Below are 20,401 nucleotides of genomic sequence, written 5' to 3'. Positions count from 1 at the left end.
TTGAGCTATAGAACGCTCGATTTGGAGTTATAGCATTCAAGTTATGAAAAATCCAAAGATTTGACCACATGTCTCAAACTTATGGGAAATTCCCATATTCCCCAATATGGTGTTATTATGCAAAGACAATATTTCAAAGGCTACAAAACTCCAACCTGCAATTTAATTGTGATTTTAACCAATATGATTGACTAATTACAACATATATACTCACATGCTTGGATCAAAATAAACCAAATTTATCAAAATTAAAAGTACATAGAAGTTTAAAAAAAGTTTGTATTTGCTCTTTATAAGAATGTTTACAAGGATTCCACCATATCAAGGATATGTGAAGAAGCACGTTGCTTATATATCAGGGATTGTTCACTACAGGTCCTAACCTTTCTATTATCTAACTTGAAATGGAAGTTGCACAAGGGCTCATTGGACATTATTTGAATTTCTTGTCTCAGAAAAGAAATGGGCCAATGACTCTCTACGCTAACTACAAAAGGATTTTGACCATTCCACAAGATAACCACATCTATGAGAGTTGCATGTGTCTCATCTTGGGTATCTTGGTCCAAGTTGATTCACTGCCCTTGCAAAAGTTGTCATCTTCTATATTGAAAGCCAATGCACAGAGTTCATCTGGCAATGAAATACATGTAATTATAACAAAAAATATGGTAAGTAAAAGTGAATGACATAACAATTCATCTAAGCAATACCTATATCAATTAAACTAAGATACACAATTCAATTTAAAAATTTACTTGAATGTAATATATGTTTGGTTGACCCTACACTCGATCATCTCATCAAAATGTGTTCTTTTTTACCTACCATTACTTGCCCAATAGATAATTCATCCACTCCTCAAATATGGACACTTACATTGATAAGTAATCTTTGATTTCTTCAAAACCTCACATGAGCCAAACAAATATGCAAACAATGAAAATAAAATAAACCAACTAAAATGCACATCTTTGGAGCTTGTGGTAGATTTCATAGCACTATCAATATCAAACTTTATCTTCAACATGCATGCTCCTAACAACTCTAAGCTACCAATCAATCATTCATAACTAGATAATGATGGCAATGGGACATATTGCAATCTCTAACTTTCTACAACATACAATGATTTATAAAAAAAAGATCTTGAGTGTAAGTTGACTTGCATAGTTATTATCATAAATCAAAGAACATATGTCTTCATGCCAAACATGTATCTTGCCTCTCAAACATTCCACATTCTACAATTCATGCAGAGTCGATGGATATAGAGCTATCAATAAAACACATTTGAATTAGAACATTGCAAAGATTATTTTAAAAAACTCTGATATAAAAAATAACCAATAATAAAATTTAAAATTTACCGTTTTGTTTATATTTTACAATGTAGTTCTCATCGTGTACATAGATTTGTTTATGCATATAAATATGTTGAATCAACACTTATGTTATTGTACTTGTCCCATTAAATACTTTTCTAAACTCTAAAATTCTACCTTTTCAATATTTCATGGGATCTACAACATCCTTATGGACTGACCTTGAAACTTTCTCGAGTACTTGGATGCATCAAAATTCAATCCAACTTATAGTATTTATCACAAATCCAATTACCACTAATATCTTTCTAGTAGTTGAAGACCTCCATTGTAAGTATATTACCAATGTTTTTCCTCTGTAAAGACATCTATATTAACCAAATAAAAAAGTTACCTATTAGTAAGTTTTTATATGCTTTTATTATTGCATGTAAGTAAATTTATCCATATATAAAATCATTAGTATAATAATATTTTCATCATACACAGACATCCCTTTGTCATTTCTCATATACAATTCTAATATTATGCAATGCTATGAGACTATAGCAATGATGCTATCTCATGTTATTCTATGGTTTTAGAATATAAATAAAATTATCATAACGAGATAAAAAACTAACAAAATATTTTCTTATTCATAAAATTTTAATTATGGAATTCTAAATATAAAAATTATTAATTTTACAAACTTAATGTTTAAATCTATTCTAGATATTTCTTCCCATCTATCCTAACTAGCTGTCAACAACAATAATTCATAAAAAATACTTACAACTAAAATAAAATTTTACATTTAATCATTGTAGGGAGTAAAGCACTTGAGAGACTTTGTAGCCCTCAATCTTAAGGCTGTTAAAAAAGAAGTCAATTTTTGGATAATAGGTGTATCTCGCTAAGATGGAGGCCTAGGATACAATAGCAAAAGGTAGTTTAACTTAGAATATGCATAATTTGTAAATTTTTTCTCCAAATGAAATGATATTTAACCATGAAGAAATTTTTAAAAAATGATATTGTATCTATAATTCTTTTCACAAAGAAGCTCGGAGATGTTGAATAAAAAGTTGAGTTCTTACAAGACCATTGTTCCTTCATTGTGAGATTCCTAAAGTACAAAAACAAAAGAAATCTCAAGTCAAAGCATCCATATAACTCACATAGTCTTTGTCCAAATGAGTTGAAATTTAACCATGAATTAATAGAAAAAATAACAATATATCTATGGCTCTCTTTGCAAGATGTTGAAGTAGTTGAGTTTTTAGAAAATCATTGTTCTTAACAGTGAGAGACTCATAGAGTACCAAAACAAAAGAAAATTCATGTTAAAGCGTGCATATAACTTACACAAGTTTTTTTCAAAGGAGATAAAACTTTGCCATAGAACATCCATGGAAAAAAACAATATACATATAAATTTATGTTAAGAAAATCTCAGGGGCTTTGTAGAGTAAGCTCCGCTCTCATAAAACATGAGAAACTCACTCTGTGTTTATGTAGAGACAATGAAATTTCACAGGGCTACAAATACAACAAGCAACAATGAGGCTATAAAACTTCACTAGGAAAGAAGCGAGGAAAGAGAAATAATAAATTTGAGTTCCTTCTAAGAAAGAGGGAAAAACTGAAAAGGGGAGATATAAAAAGTCAAACATAAAAAAATGAGAATGTGAAAATTAGAGTCACTAACTTTCAAGAAGTGATAACCTTCTATTCCCTACATTTTCCCTTATTTTATTGTTGAGGAAAGATTTGGGCTAAGATATGGCTAAAAGATTCATGCTACATGAATTTGGAATCCCAGCTCTCTCATTGGTAGACCTATTTTTGTTTATTCACTCCTTAAGGGGCAAAAAAGAGAGTCCATATTTCTCCTAATTGGCAATAAAGGATTACTAAGGTTGTCCCTCTTCTTCAGTGACCTGGATGTTGCTTTTGAGCATGTTCCCGGGAAAGAGAACATCTTGACCGACCTACTTTCCTATCAACCACCTTGACATGTGCCTATGCACTATAGTCACTAACTATAGTAGATGTGCACTTAAGCATTGTACAACCCAATAGTAGATGCACACTCTAGCATTGTATAAAGATGCCCACTAACTTGTACAAAAATGCTCTTATCTTTCCCCAAAAGTTATTTGGACTCCACTTACCTCAATTATTGAAGGCCCTCCAGCCTTTCGGCCTTGTAATCTATAATTTCTTGAGGCTCTAAGAGTCTTTAACTCTTTTCGCCTACTCTTTCAAGAATTATATCTTCAACTCTTACTAAAACTCTTTCCCCAAGACTACTCATAAATCAGCAAGCACCATTACTGTGCTCTAAGTAATACAACTGTACCTTTAGTGTATTCTTACTTCATTGTCTCAAAGTCTCCTATGATTATTGTGTTGCGATTACTGTGTTTCACGGTGGTATGTTCTTCCACTATTTCTTTCTGTAACGTGTCCACTTGTATCTTCAGGACACGTCTTAGCAGTCCATCGGAAAGGGTGTCTAGAAAGCTCCACCCGGCACTCCCATGGAATGTTACGGGGTTTGCGATCTAGGGCTTTCCGTGTCTGCCACATAGCGGAAGTATTCTGGCCATTCCCACTTAGGATTGACCTAAATTATGGTTTTCCTTATTGGTCATTTCCTAGCAGCAACTAGCGTCGGACCCAAGCGAACTACTTTATGCAGAAACTCCAGGTCCGAAGCGGATTCACGCTGCACTTGGTTCAAGGAGAATGGGAAACGAGAGGGATGTAAAGCTCAACCTCTCTGCAATAAGGCATAGTCCCATTCCGTTCCCCTAAAACAACGTAAATCGGGTTTAATCATAACTCTAGGTCAACGCTTTTGTTGTTCGTGTTCTTTAACGATCTTCCTGCTGTCCATCGTGATTTGAGATAAGTTCCCGGCCAACCGAGACCACCCATCCGTAGGACGGACCTATGGCCCATCCTCCGCACTTTCCTCAGGTTGTTTTAGTTATTTAATTACCTAACACATTAGTTGGACATGTAACAACCAGCTTTTTTAATTAACCCGTTAGGCACTGGTTCCTTCACATAATCTTATCACTTGACATAGAAAAACAATATCAGACAAGTTCTTTATTAACATGTTATCATATTTATCTTTGAAATACAAAGAGTCCAGCCCGTAGGCTTATCCACAATCCGCCTGAAGGCTATCCAGCAATCAACAGGGATCACTAATCCAAGTTTCCGCCCGTAGACTAGTATGCGGGCCTCGAGATCCAATCCCGAGTCATGTTAGCCTCTTGTGTAGGGCCCAGAAGGTGAGGGATTTACGGCCAGAGCCCCCCCTAGTACCCAAGCGTCCTCCTGCTCCAAGTAGCGCTCAACGGAGAGACCTGTGAGGCGGGTTCGGTCCACTTTCTCGGCACGGTCAACAGCCCCCTTGGTTAGGGTCAGGCAGGCAGTTGGGGGTAACTGAAGCTGCCTCTCCCTTCAGGCCTTCAACCTGAACTATAGATATTCATCTATCTTTTAATTCATTGATCAAACAAAGCCAAACAGTGCTCTAAAATCTGTAGCAAGCATAAACATTTCCATTGATTGTTTTTGTTGGCAAACTGCTAAGGAATGAATCCTTCCTTACGAATGCATCCAGCACTCGATCTAGGATGACTTGCAATTTGGCAAGATCTCCTATATCCTGGGTTAGGGCATATCCTATTAACCCAACTTGGTCAAACCTTACGTTCATTGGTTACTTCAGTTTATCGGCTGGTCTTTAGTTTCCAATTAATCTTCCTTACTCAAGAAGGATACTAAAGTACTCATCCTCTCACAAGATAACTTGCGTAAGGATCCGCCAACCTCATTACGAGAATTTGGCCATTCTCTTGTGATCCAATCACAAGATCATATGACTCCGCACTTGCTACGCAAGTGTCACATCGAAGTATGAGACAATCGAGTCACGAAACGATTTGTTTCAGGTTACTAGGCTGACGTTGTTAGACCTAGGGTTTCCAAGTTTCATCTTGTAAGATTCTTAGGGAAAAACCCTAGCTCACTTTTCAATTACATTTTCACTGTCCCTACATTCAGTGAATGTGGGCAAGTATTTAAGATATAGGCATTTCTTGGAATTTAACTTATTCCGAACGAGTACTCCGTGGCTTAGGTGTTTTAGGTTTATGCCAATTTGGTTAACTCTAGAAGATAATTTCGAGGTTACTTCCACATGATTTGTTGACTATGCGTAAATTGATTGTTTAAACCGTAATTATCGGTTTGAGGTCAGCTAATCTTCCATTTTCTTTGCGAACAAAATTCATGCTAAAATAGCAACCTTTTTCCTGCTAGTCTATGTAGTTGACAATGATAATTTCATAGAGTTTATGCATCGTAAGAATCGTTTCATGCTTTGCACTTTCCATGATGATTCATTGCGATATGGGTTAATAGTGCGAGATGCAGTTTATACTTCTAGGCTTAACCAAAGTATACTATTTTAATGGATAATAATCTAGTCTTATAATTCATTTCAATGCATAAGCTATTTGCTAGAAATGCATTTATACTTGCTTAATTTGCATGTTACATTTAAAAGTATTGATGACTAAGTTCCTTCGTCGTGAACAACTAGGATGAAAATATATCCTATTTCTAATAATTAACCTTGCATGATTGAATTACAACAATATCAAAATAAAAATTAGGAAGGAAAACCTGGGTTTGGGGTGAGATATCCACATGGATGCTGGGAGACGACCCTTCCACAGCTCTGCCTTGGACTTTCTTAGGAGGCATCGCAATTGCAGTCTTTCGGACGTGGAAGCAGCTTTACAACTCCTCTTTGGAATTCCACCGTCGCTCCCTTGCACTGTCCGTCGAAAGTAGTTTTAGAAGGCTCCCTCGAGGCTTTTTGAGTGAAAAAGGGAGGTGTTAAAAAAAAACCTTCAACACTCTTCTTCTCTTTTACGAGTGGGAAAAAAGAACAAAAGCCCCAAGGGTATTTTGCATAGGCAAGGAACGGGCTAAGGGGTTTAACCACGGGGGAAAATGGGGAGTAATCCCAGAGTCCAAGGGAAAGGGCTTAAGGAAATTTAAAAAGGGGGGGGGGGGGGGGGGGGATGTGGAGGTTTTAAAGCCTAAGGGACAGGCTTAAGGGATAAAACACAGGGGTTCTAACACCCATGGGAAAGGGGGGCTTTAAGGGTTTAGACACGAGGGGTAATGATTCTGAAGCCAAAAGAAAGGGGGCTAAAGGAAAATTAAAAAACATGAGGGGGGGAAGGGTTGTTTTCCAACATTCATGGGAAAGGGGCTAAGGGGCTTATGGTGGTTTTAAACACGGGAGGGAAAGGAAAGGGTTTCAAACCCCATAAGAAAAGGGGGCTTAAGAGGATTTTAAAACCCGGGGGGAGGGGATTTGATGAGGCACAGGAAGGGGGCTTAAGGAGGCCCTCCCACTTTTCGTCTTCCTTCCTCTCCCCAAGCGGCAGCAGCGCAAGGTTTAAATAGGGGAGGGGAGGGGGATCCTCCCTCTCCTTCGTGTCAATGTGCATGAATCCCCCTTGCTTCAAGCTCCAGCAAGGATCTTAGTGTCCCATGCTTCCCTCCCTCTACCCCAGCTCGACAATCGGCTGGGGGAAGGAGGGAATAATAAAAAAATTTACCTTTATCTAATAAAAATAAATTATCCCAAAGCCCTATTCACACGTGATAGAATTAGATTGTTACATTCTCTCCCCCTTAAAGGAATCGAGATGTCCTCATCTCGAGATAATCTGGGGATATTGATGGTTGAGAGTGCCTTCATCTACCCAAGCGACATCCTCTTCGGGATAATCTTTCCACTGGACGAAGCATTCTTTCAAGGTTCTGGATCTTAATTGTCTCTCCCTAATAACTAAGATCCTGTCAGGCCTTAGTTGAAGGACTCCTTGACTAGGCATTACAACTTGTTGGTCATCAAGTATATGGTTAGGATTAGGTACATACTTTTTCAATAGGCTGATATGGAATACATTATGAACCTTTAGGTTCTCAAGGAGTTGCAGTTTATAAGCATTAGGTCCTAGGCACTTGAGGATATTGTACAGTTCACAATACCTTGGACTTAGCTTCTTGCAATCTCCTAGAGATAGGGAACTCTTTTTAGGGCGTACGCGAATGAAGACCATGACTCCTTCGAAGATTCTATCTTTATGCTTCAAATCCGCATATGCCTTCTATCTGTCCTTGGCAGCTTGGATGTCCTGTCTTATTGACTTTGTTTGATCATCCATTTCTTCCAACATCTGCCTTGAAGCTTCAACCCTTAAGGTTGGATCTGAGAAGTTTAGGGAACTTCTGCAATCATGACCATACAATGCTTGGAAAGGGGTCATCTGAATGCTTTGTCGGTAAGAAGCATTGTAGGCAAATTCAACTAAAGACAAGTATTGAATCCACCTCTTCGGCTCATGACAGCAGTATGCCCTAAGCATGTCTTCCATGACTTGATTTACTCGCTCTGTTTGGCCATCCATTTGGGGATGGTAAGAGGTGCTAAAGCAGAGTTGAGTCCCAATAGCTTCAAAGATAGCTCTCTAGAAGTGTGACGTGAAGAGAAAATCACGATCACTAACGATTCTTCTAGGTAAACCATGTAGCTTGAATATTTCCTTGATAAACAATCTTGCAATGTCTGAGGCTTTATAGTTTGTCTTTGCTGGAATAAGGTGTGCAACCTTAGTAAGCATGTCAACCACAACCATGATGGAGTTGTATCCTCCCTAGACTTGGAGTAGGCCTACAACAAAATCTATACTGATGAATTCCCATTTCATTTGGGGAATGTCAAGCGGTTGCAGTTTCCCTAGCATCTTGGTATGTTTGGCTTTGATACGTTGACAAGACAAACACTCGGTGACATATTTGAGAACGTCACCTTTGAGCCTCTTCCAATGGTAGCTCTTCCTAACTACATTAAGAGTTTTGGCATAGCCAAGATGTCCTGAGAAAGGGGAATCATGAGCTTCCCACAATATCTTCTGCTTAAGTGACTGGCTTGCTGGTATACACAGCCTTATTCTATAGTAGACAAGTCCACTATTAATAGAAAATTCATGATACTTAGCTTGCAACTTTTGGTTCTGATCCTTGATAGAGATCTCCCTTAGCATTGTTTGGTAGGCTGGATCATGGCATGCATCCTCTCTAGCTAACTCAAGTATAGGGTTGTTTGGCATAGATACTTTTGTAGCTAGAGATCTGGTTGTTGATGGATTCTGCAAGATTAGGCAATTAAGGAATGCCTTGCAACTAAGTGCATCGGCAACTACATTCTCTTTTCTTGGTTGGTACTTGATTTCAAAGTCATATTCCTCCAACACTTCAATCCACCGACAATGCCTCATGTTGAGCTTATTCTGAGTAAAGATCCATTTGAGACTCTTATGGTCAATTATTAGCGTGAACTTGTTACCCAACAGGTAGTATCTCAAAAGCTTTAGAGCATGGATGATAGCTAGCAATTCCAGATCATGCGTAGCATAATTCTTTTCATGACTCTTCAATTTCCTTGAAGAGTATGCTACTGGATGACCTTCCTGCATGAGCACACATCCCAAGGCAAGTATGCTAGCATCAGTTTTAGAATAGGTGCTGATACCAAACTTTGCTTCAATCTGTCGAAGCTATTTTGTTTGAGAGTTGACCATGCAATGGAAGTTTGCTTCTTCAGTAAGTCCACCAAGGGTGCTGCAATCAAAGCATAGTTTTTTATGAAGACCCTATACCATCCTGTCAATCCAAGAAAGCTGCATATTTCCTTTATAGATGTTGGTATTGGCCATTCAAGCACATCTCTGACCTTGGTCAGGCCCACTGAGATTCCTTCTGTTGATACTATGAATCCCAGATATTCAATCTATCATTTGAAGAATGCACACTTCTTCATCTTAGCATACAGCTTATGTGACCTCATTGTCTCAAGGACAATCCAAAGTTGGGTCATGATCTTCTTCCTGTTTGGAATAGACTAAAGTGTCGTCGAAGAAGACGAGCACGAAGTTATCAAGATATGGCCTAAAGATATCCTACATTAACCTGTTGAAGGTGGCAGGTGCAATCGTAAGTCCGAATGACATAATTAGAAACTCAAAGTGCCCATATCTTGTATTGAAGGCAGTCTTGGGGATATCTTCTTCATTGATCCTTATCTGATAGTAACCTGACCTAAGATCAATCTTGGAGAAGATCTTTGCACCCTGAAGACGATCAAGAAGCTCATCTATTCTAGGAATAGGGCACTTGTTCTTGACCGTTGATTGATTCAATCCTCGGTAATCGATACATAGTCGAAGTGTTCCATCTTTCTTTTTCTAGAATAGTACTAGAGCTCCCCATGGTGAACTGCTAGGCCGGATGTAGCCCTGATCTAGTAGTTGCTTGAGTTGTTCCTTCAGCTCAATTGCTTCTGGAATGGCCATTCTATAAGGTCTCTTTGCAATCGGCGCAGCTCCTGGTACTAACCTAATCTCATGATCCACTTCTCTTTGAGGCGGAAGTTCAGTCAACTCTTCAGGGAATACGTCTGCGTATTCCTTTAGTCAAGAAGGTCCTTCACTAGACTCTTGCTTCTGATCTAACTTGTTGAGCTTAATTAAGTAGACAGATAATCCTTTTCTGACTCCTTTTATGATCCGAGATACTTTGGCCAATTGGATTCTCGGCACTCCAGCCTCACCTTGGGTTGTGACTAATTCCCTTTCAGAATTTCGAAAGGAAACTTGGCCCTTTCCACAATGAATGTGGGCGTCATTAGGCTTAAGCCAATCCATTCCGAGTAGACACTCATGGATACCTAAATGACTCTGAATTTGACCGACATCTTCTTTCCTCCCAGAAAGGATTCCACCTTAGCATTTTGCCTGGTACAAGTAACCTCACGACCATTTGCCAATTCCACAAGCAAGGTAGGTGCTTCTACTGTGGCTATTCCTAATCTTTTTGCACAAGCTGGTGAGATAAAGGAATGTGTATTGCCACAATCAATCAAGGTCTTGAAACTTTTACCTTGATAGTCCGATGGTGTCTGAATCACCGAGAACTGGCAATTCGGCCCTTTCTTATGTAGAGCAGCATGGACTGTCATCCTTTTGAACTCTGCTTCCATGGTCGGATCTTCTTCTTCTTCTTCTTCGCACATTTGCCTATTGGCAACACAGGTGGTTCTTCCTCTTCCTCGGGTAGTGGCTCCTTGACCACGGCTTGTTCCTTGAAAAGGCGCTTGGCGATGTTCTCCACCAAGCTTGGGACATGGCCTTTTGAAGTGACTAGGCTCGTTGCAATGGAAACAACGGAGGTTTCGGCCATTGCCTTGAGTCAGAATAAAGTTGTTGACGTTATTAGTCCTTGCTTTCTTTCTTTGTCCCTGATTATGACCTTGAACTCTCTTTATCTGAGGTCTGAATGCTCCTCTGTTCGGGTCATTATAAGAACAAGCTTTGTTACCCCTTGGTCTAGACTGCACCTCCTGAATTATAGGCGCCGCTCAAATGAGTGCATCCTGAAGATTTGATGGATGCATAGATTCAAGACGGGTATTTACTGGTGGATTTAAACCCGCACAAAATTTGGACACCTGATGTGTCATGTCCATCTGCGATGCATACTTAAGAAGTGAGACAAATTTGGAATAGTATGCGTCAAGAGTGAGTCCCAGCTGTTTTAGCTCATAGAACTCATTCATTTTCTACATGCGATATGCAAGTGGCAAGTATCTCCCCTGCACGGCTTTCTTCAGCTTCTCCCAGGTAACGGATCCCTCCATAATCCCTTGATCCCCGCACCATTGCTTCCACCAAAGCTGGGCTTCACCGGTGAGCTTTAGCTTGGCGAGTATAGCCTGATTGGCGGGTGCAGTACCGACTGCTTCAAAGTAATCCTCCATGGATTCAATCCAAATTTCAACATCCGCTTGGACGGACCTGCCTCTCCTATCAAACTCGGGCGGCTTGATCTGCTTGAGAAGAAACTTCTTCTCCTAGATTACAGCGGTACTTGATGTAGGAGGCAAACTAGGAACCTGTACCTGGGGTTGTGCCTGGATAAAGGTTTCTTAACGTTACTATACGATAATCGTTATTGATTACATCTTCAATTTCGCTATTACATAAGCAATGTAGCTACTTAACTTTTTATCAATTCTCATGCACAATCAGACATTGATAAAAGGAAATCTTATTCGTATTTATATGGGCATAACCCTTTCGGAATACAACATTTCTTGCGATGATAAGCCAACTATTACATTTAGTTTGGGGAGAACAACGTTGTATTACATTTATCTACATGAACTGTATAATAGTATGGTTTCGGGTCATGGATCTTCAAGAATCGGTAAATCATTGGAAGTTCAGGGTATCCTTTCCTTTGGAACCCATTCTTTTCATGGCACCCTAACACTTTAATCCTGTCGGCGGGGATTACACGGGTTACTTCCTCATATACATATGAGTTCATCTCAACCCTCTGACCTCGAATATGTAAAGTTGAGTTTATGTGAGCTTCCACAAAAATGAATAGCTTCACGACTTTCAGGTCTTCCAACCACTTGATCCTTTTTAGGTTGGTTTGTAGGTAAGCAAACCGGTGGGCGGCTATATAGTAGATTCCTAAAGCACCCATCAATCTTTGTTCCATGTACAAAGGTGATGGATTATAGATCTGTTCTAGGATGTTCATCATCTCAACCCTTTGTCGATAATGCGGAGAATGCATTGCAGTCATAAACATGATTCGAAATACTAACTTGTTCCACACTTCGTAATTCTGCAAGACAACATTGAAGGTAAGGAAATGTTTGGAGAGCAACATTTGCTTTACTTCATCTTATTCAGATTTCATAAAAACAATTCTGTTGTTGGTCGGCTTTGATACCAACTATAACGTGTCCACTTGTATCTTCAGGACACGTCTTAGCAGTCCATCGGAAAGGGTGTCTAGAAAGCTCCGCTCGGCACTCCCATGGAATGTTACGGGGTTTGCGATCTAGGGCTTTCCGCGTCTGCCACGTAGCGAAAGTATTCCGGCTGTTTCCACTTAGGATCGACCTGAATTAGGGTTTTCCTTATTAGTCATTTCCTAACAGCAACTAGCGTCGGACCCAAGCGAACTGCTTTATGCAGAAACGCCAAGTCCGAAACGGATTCACGCTGCACTTGGTTCAAGGAGAATGGGAAACGAGAGGGATGCAAAGCTCAACCTCTCTGCCATAAGGTATAGTCCCATACCATTCTCCTAAAATAGCATAAATTGGGTTTAATCATAACTCTAGGTCAATGCTTTTGTTGTTCGTGTTCTTTGACGATCTTCCTGCTGTCCATCGTGATTTGAGAAAAGTTCCCGGCCAACAGGGACCACCCATCCGTAGGACGGACCTATGGCCCCCCCTCCGCACTTTCATCAGGTTGTTTTAGTTATTTAATTACCTAACACATTAGTTGGACATGTAACAACCAACTTCTTTAATTAGCCCGTTAGGCACTGGTTCCTTCACGTAATCTTATCACTTGACATAGAAAAACAATATCAAACAAGTTTCTTATTGACAGATTATCATATTTATCTTTGAAATACAAAGAGTCTACCCCGTAGGCTTATCCACAATCCGCCTGAAGGCTATCCAACAATCCACAGGGATCACTAATCCAAGTTTTCACCCGTAGACTAGTATTCGAGCCTCGAGATCCAATCCGAAGTCACGTTAGCCTCTTGTGTAGGGCCCGGAAGGGGAAGGATTTACGGCCAGATCCCCCCCTGGCACTCAAGCCTCCTCTTGCTCCACGTAGTGCTCAACAGAGAGACCTCTCGCGACGGGTTCGGTCCACTTTTTGGGTGCGGTCACCAACCCCCTTGGTTAAGGTCGGGCAGGCAATCATGGGTAATTGAAGCTTCCTCTCCCTTGAGGCCTTCAACCTGAAGTATAGTTGTCCATTTATATTTTAATTCATTGATCAAACAAAGCAAAACAGTGCTCTAAAATCTGTAGCAAGCACAAACATTTCCATTGATCGTTTTTGTTGGCAAACTGCTAAGGAATGAATCCTTCCATACGAATGCATCCAGCACTCGATCCGGGATGACTTGCAACTTGGCAAGATCCCCTATATCCTGGGTCAGGGCATACCCTATTAACCCAACTTGGTCAAACCTTACGTTCATTGGTTACTTCAGTTTATCGGCTGGTCTTTAGTTTCCAATTAATCTTCCTTACTCAAGAAGGATACTAAAGTACTCATCCTCTCACAAGATAACTTGTGTAAGGATCCGCCAACCTCATTACGAGAATTTGGCCATTCTCTTGTAATCCAATCACAAGATCATATGACTCCGCACTTGCTGCGCAAGTGTTGCATCGAACTATGAGACAATGAAGTCACGAAACAATCTGTTTCAGGTTACTAGGCTGACGTTGTTAGACCTAGGGTTTCCAAGTTTCATCTTGTAAGATTCTTAGGGACAAACCCTAGCTCACTTTCCAATTACATTTTCATTGTCCCTACATTCAGTGAATGTGGGCAAGTATTTAAGGTATAGGCGTTTCTTGGAATTTAACTTATTTCGAACGAGTACTCCGCGGCTTAGGTATTTTAGGTTCATGCCAATTTGGTTAACTCTAGAAGATAATTTCGAGGTTACTTCCACATGATTCGTTGACTATATGTAAATTGATTTTTTAAACCCTAATTATCGATTTGAGGTCAGGCATAGGTTCAACTAATCTTCCCTTTTCTTTGCAAACAAAATTCATGCTAAAATAGCAACCTTTTTCTTGCTAATTTATACAGTTGACAACAATAATTTCATAGAGTTTATGCATCGTAAGAATCGTTTCATGCTTTGCACTTTCCATGATGATTCATTGCGATATGGGTTAATAGTGCGAGATGCAATTTATACTTCTAGGCTTAACCGAAGTATACTATTTTAATGGATAATAATCTAGTCTTATAATTCATTTCAATGCATAAGCTATTTGCTAGAAATGCGATTATACTTTCTTAATTTGCATGTTACATTTAAAAGTATTGATGACTAAGTTCCTTCGTCGTGAACAACTAGGATTAAAATATATCCTATTTCTAATAATTAACCTTGCATTATTAAATTACAACAATATCAAAATAAAAATTAGGAAGGAAAACCTAGGTTTGGGGTGAGATATCCACATGGATGCTGGGAGACGACCCTCCCGCGGCTACACCTTGGGCTTTCTTAAGAGGCATCGCAATTGCAGTCTTTCGTACGTGGAAGCAGCTTTACAACTCCTCTTTGGAATTCCACCGTCGCTCCCTTGCACAGTCCGTTAAAAGTAGTTTTAGAAGGCTCCCTCGAGGCTTTTTGAGTGAAAAAGGGAGGTGTTTTAAAAAAAACCTTCAACACTCTTCTTCTCTTTTACGAGTGGGGAAAAAGAACAAAAGCCCCAAGGGTATTTTGCATAGGCAAGGAACGGGCTAAGGGGTTTAACCACGGGGGAAAATGGGGAGTAATCCTTAAGTCCAAGGGAAGATCTTAAGGAAATTTATAAAACAAGGGGGGTTTCAAACTCCACGGGAAGCATGGGAAGGGGAAAAAAGGGCTTATGAGCTTTAAACACGGGGGTGGTTTTGAAGCCCAAGGAAAAGGGGCTTATAGGGGGTTAAAATCGGGGCCGGGGGGGGCGCCAAGGTTTTAAAGCCTAAGGGACAAGCTTAAGGGATAAAACACGGGGGTTCTAACACCCATGGGAAAGGGGGGCTTTAAGGGTTTAGACACGGGGGGATAATGATTCTGAAGCCAAAAGAAAGGGGGCTAAAGGAAAATTAAAAAACATGAGGGGGGAAAGGGTGGTTTTCCAACATTCATGGGAAAGGGGCTAAGGGGCTTGTGAGGGTTTTAAACACGGGAGGGGAAGGAAAGGGTTTCAAAGCCCATAAGAAAAGGGGGGTTAAGAGGATTTTAAAACCCAGGGGAAGGGGATTTGATGAGGCACAAGAAGGGGGCTTAAGGAGCCCCCCCCCCCCCCCCCCCCTTGGAAGCTTCTGAGCTTCTAGAAGCTTTCCGTGTGTGTGTGTGGGGGGTGGGGGGGGGGGGGGGGGGATGATTTCCCAGCGACAACTGGCCAGGCAGCAAGGCCTGCGGCTATAGGCGGCGGTGCCAAGAGTTCTAGCAGGCGAACGGCAGCTAAACGGGCGCAGCTCACGACTGGCAAAGTGCTCCTCAAGCCCTCTCTTTCTCTTACCCACTGCTCAGAGTGGTAACCTGGCGGCCCTCTGGCTTTTCGTCTTCCTTCCTCTCCCCAAGTGGTAGCAGTGCAGGGTTTAAATAGGGGAGGGGAGGGGGATCCTCCCTCTCCTTCGTGTCAATGTGCATGAATCCCCCTTGCTTCAAGCTCAGCAAGGAACTTAGTGTCCCATGCTTCCCTCCCTCTCCCCCAGCTCAACAATCGGCTGGGGGAAGGAGGGAATAATAAAAAAAATTGCCTTTATCTAATAAAAATGAATTATCCCAAAGCCCTATTCACACGTGATAGAATTAGATTGTTACACTTTCCCCAAGTAGGGGAAAGAAACAGTGGAAGCACAAAACATCATGGAATACAATGGAAGAAACATTGTAATCACATATTACCCTTAAAGGAAGATGTTCCACCAACCAAAACTATGCAAAAAGTCATGAGAGAGGATGACGTGGAGTTATGCAAGCAAGAGATACAAACTCTACTACATAAAGGATTAGTAGAGCCTACTACCTCTCCATGGTTGTGTTAGGCTTTCTATGTGAATAAGCACTCCTGAAAAAAAAGAGGTAAAAAAAGGTTAGTCATAAATTGTAAGCCTCTTAACAAGTGTCTTATTGGCCATGGCCATCCCATATCCTTAGAGATTTACTGATCAAAAGGATCAAGAAAGCAAAAGTGTTTAGCAAATTTGACCCAAAGTCAAGCTTTTGGCAATTACCCCTAAAATAAGAGGATAGATTCAAGACAACATTTTGTGTTCCTCATGGACACTAGAATGGACTGTTTTACCCTTTGGTATCAAGACTACCCCTACTTACTTCCAAGGATGGATAGACACAGTGTTTTCCAAATTCCCATTCAACCTTATTTACAAATATGATATTCTTGTGTTTTTAGAGACTATTGTAGAGCATTTAAAACATTTATACCAATTTATTAAAGCTGTGGAGAATGTTGCCATGGTACCCTCTTTTACCATGTCTATAATACTCACTACACAAGTGGAGCTTTTGGGCTTAAGGATACATCACGGCATGGTAGACTTGTAAAACCATGTGCTCAAAAAAGATATTAGAATTCCATGCAAAATTGACTTCTACAAAGATATTACAACACTTATTGGGCTACCTAAATTGGATTGACTCTTCCACACCAAATTTAACTAGATACACCAAGTATCTTTACCCTCTTCTACATAAATACCAATTTTATTGGGAGCTTATTCATACCCAATATTTACATCAAATAAAGTAGGTAATTCAAAATTTACCGCCACTATATTTTCCTACAAACCTACCACTAGTTCCATTGACAAATGCATCATATACTAGATGGGGTGCACTTTTGTGCAAGGAGGATTCTACCAAAAAAAGAAATAAATTGAATATTTGTCTCTATGCTCTAGGAATGTTCAATTCTACACAACAGAGTTACCTATCTTACCAAAGAGAGATTCTAGTCATAATTAAGGCTATCAAAGCCTTTAGAATCTTCGTGGAATTAGTGCCTTTCATTGTTTGCACGAATCACATGTAAAAGGCTATCTCACGAAAAAGGCACCCAATGAAATTGGCAATAAAAGGTTACTAAGGTGGTCCCTCTTTTTCGATGGCCTAGATGTTACTTTTGAGCATGTTCCCATGAAAGAACATATTGGCCGACCTACTTTCCCATCAACCACCTTGATATGTACATGTGCACTACATCCACTCACTACAGTAGATGCGCACTTAAGCATTGTCCAATCCAACAATAGATGTGCACTCAAGCTATGTACAAAGATACCCACTAACTTGTACAAAGATGCTCTCTTATGTTTTCCCAAAAGTTATCAGACTCCACTTAACTCAATTATCAGAGGCACTCTAGCCTTTTGGCTTTGTAATCTATAAATACTTGAGGCTCTAAGGTCTTCAGTTATTTTCACCTACTCTTTCGAGAATTGTATCTTGAACTCTTCTCAAAGCTCTTTTCCCAAGACGACTCTATACTTTATCACGCACCATTACTCTACTGCTCTAAGTAATACATCTCTACTTCCTATGTACTCTTGCTTCATTATCTCAGAGTCTCTTGTGATTACTATGCTCTGAATACTATGTTTCTTCCATCGTATTCCATGGTGTTTTGAGCTTCCGTTGTTTCTTTCCCCAAGTGGTATCAAAAGAGAAAGTACAAGATTCTGAGATGTATGAGGAGTCATCCAAGGAATCATACTCATAGATAGAACTATCATCATCAAAATAAGAAGAATCAATGTAATCACTGGAGTAGGAACTCATAGAACTTGCATTTTCTGAGTCATCACTATCTGACAGCATATGATGTGCATTTGCTTTTGCTTTATCTTTCTCCTTTTCAACATTCTATTCTTTGCCTTTGTTAAGACATTTATTTGTAAGATGTCCAAAACTTCCACAAATGTAACATTTCAATCTTTTTTCTTCTTCTTTTAACAAATTTTGAATATTCAAACTTGTTTGGCTTGGAAAACATGTGCTTGGATCTTCTATTATGTCTCCTTGATCTCCTATAGCCATGCTTGTTGAAATCTCTAACATACTTTGAGGATGAATGATGAGCTTTTCGCCATTTTGGCCAATTAGGACTGCATTGGCATTTCTTGCATCCAAACTCTTTCTCATATTTATTTGTTGTTTTATATACTTCACTTAAAACTTTTATTGCAAGATGGTAAGTTTTTATTTTGCTAGTAGACTTCTTTCACAATTTAATCTATAGTTTGAATTATCTGACCTACACTATCTGTGAAGTCGCACTTTTCCTACATTTTTTGTTTGTAGAAAAAAGGAATAGGCTCTAAGAAAGAATATACCAAATGCTCTTTCATGCTATTATTATACACTTCTATTCCCTCATAAAGGTCACGCATGTAAATCAAGTACTCATTGTACTCGCATGGATCACATAACTTGGCTTTAAAGAATGCTTCACATGCTTCCGACACATCATCCAATGTATTTCCAACAAGCTCACCCAATAGCAATTCAAAAAAAAGTTGTACTAGGTCTTACTATTGTACAATGGCCAATTGTACCTACGGATATATTAATATCCACCACTGATGCAATTCTCCAACAAATCCATGAGTCATTGTGTTGAGCACATCCAACCTATTTGTAGTACATTTCTTCAACAATTTTTTACTTACATAAGCATACATAATATAGATTAGTAGTTTAATCTCTTCTGGAGACTTATCATCTATGGACTAGATGGGAAAGCTACTAACTTTCTCAAGAACTCCTATTTTATTGTAGAACTTTGAATGTGATTGTTCTCCCATTTCATGGGCATTCAAGAACACTTCTTGAGAGTCATTCCTATGAGAATTTATATGAATAAAAATTTCATCTACTACACTATCTCCATCCTCATTTGAAGATGAGATGCTATAGATAATCTGATTTAGGGCATTTATATCCATTATATATCATGCTGGTATATAATCTTCTTGATTCTATTCCAAGGTTTCTCCCATAACTTTGGAGTTATACTTATTTTGTGCATGCCTACCTATATCGTCTTTTCCCATGTCTTCAAGACCAACACATGATGGCATTTGCTGTAACACTTTGTTAGCTTCTATTTGACTTTGAGTCATTTGAAAGGCTAATCTGTCAATCTCATCAAATGCACTTGTATACTCTCTTTCAATCCATTCAAGGAATACAATATTAATATACTCTACTAGTTTTGAGGACAATTTCACTTTCTTGTCAACTCCAAGTTATTGTGAAGGACAGCTTCTAAAGTACCAACTTGCTATGAAGGACCCAGTTTTAATGTACTAACTACAATTTGGGCGAGAACAAGCAAAGAATTCCATACTATATGCCCTTCATTCTCACTTAATAACTATGGCACATAAATCTTTTGAATGTCATAAAGAAATGTGTCCATTTCTTACTCTTCCCATTCATCTATTTCAATTTTGCCTTTAATTTGATGTTCAATCACTTAGCAAACATTTAATGATCCTTGAGTGGGAGATTAAAAAAAGTAGTTACCATTGTTTTTCTAATTTATTTTCAAAAAATAATTTTCAATCCACTTCAAGTACAGAGGGAACACTACTTGCGATTAAAGAAGACACTCTACTTGATATGATAGTAATAAAAGGTTTTGCAAAAGAACTTTCTATTCTTCATAGCATTTGATGTATACGTTCATACATTTCGTAAAGCTTTTTAACCTTTTCACTTAATCCAATCAATACAAGATGGGTCCAACTTAATGACTCCATTTCAACAGACCATATAATCCAACCATATGGACAAAGATATGGTGCAACTTTACATACATGACTTTCATATTCAAACTCCTGCATTGCATATATCAAAATAGCACCAGTATTTTCAATCAATTTTTTACAATGAAGACATTTCTTCTGAGATTCGAGGTTGAAACATGCAAGAACCTCGAAGTATTGACTCTCTATGAGGGAGAGACTTTCAACTGTGGTTACCTTGTAGGCACCTTCAATGTCTACTCTTGTGAACTACCATCATGGGGTAGCATCACCATTTTTCCTTTAATGTTACTTACAAACAAAACTTTGAGTAATAACAACTCCTTTTGAAGCAATGAGATATCCAACTACCAATCCTATGGTAGTTGAATTTCTAAATGGTTCACACACTCAAGGGAATCTTTGAGTGCTTTTATCAAAATTCATAATGATAGTCTTACCTCTATCTTTTTCTAAATTTGCACCTTCCAAACCTCTTGGTCTGGCCAATAACATACTACGACAAACCATTCTGTACTAAATTGCAAGACGAGCAAAAGATGTTTTCATATGAAGCTTAAAAATGTG

The sequence above is a fragment of the Lygodium microphyllum genome, chromosome 25 (assembly GCF_053477565.2).
Source record: "Lygodium microphyllum isolate KBCC chromosome 25, Lygodium_microphyllum_v1.1.10, whole genome shotgun sequence".
Lineage (NCBI taxonomy): Eukaryota > Viridiplantae > Streptophyta > Polypodiopsida > Schizaeales > Lygodiaceae > Lygodium > Lygodium microphyllum.
Note: the sequence above shows the minus strand (reverse complement) of the source record.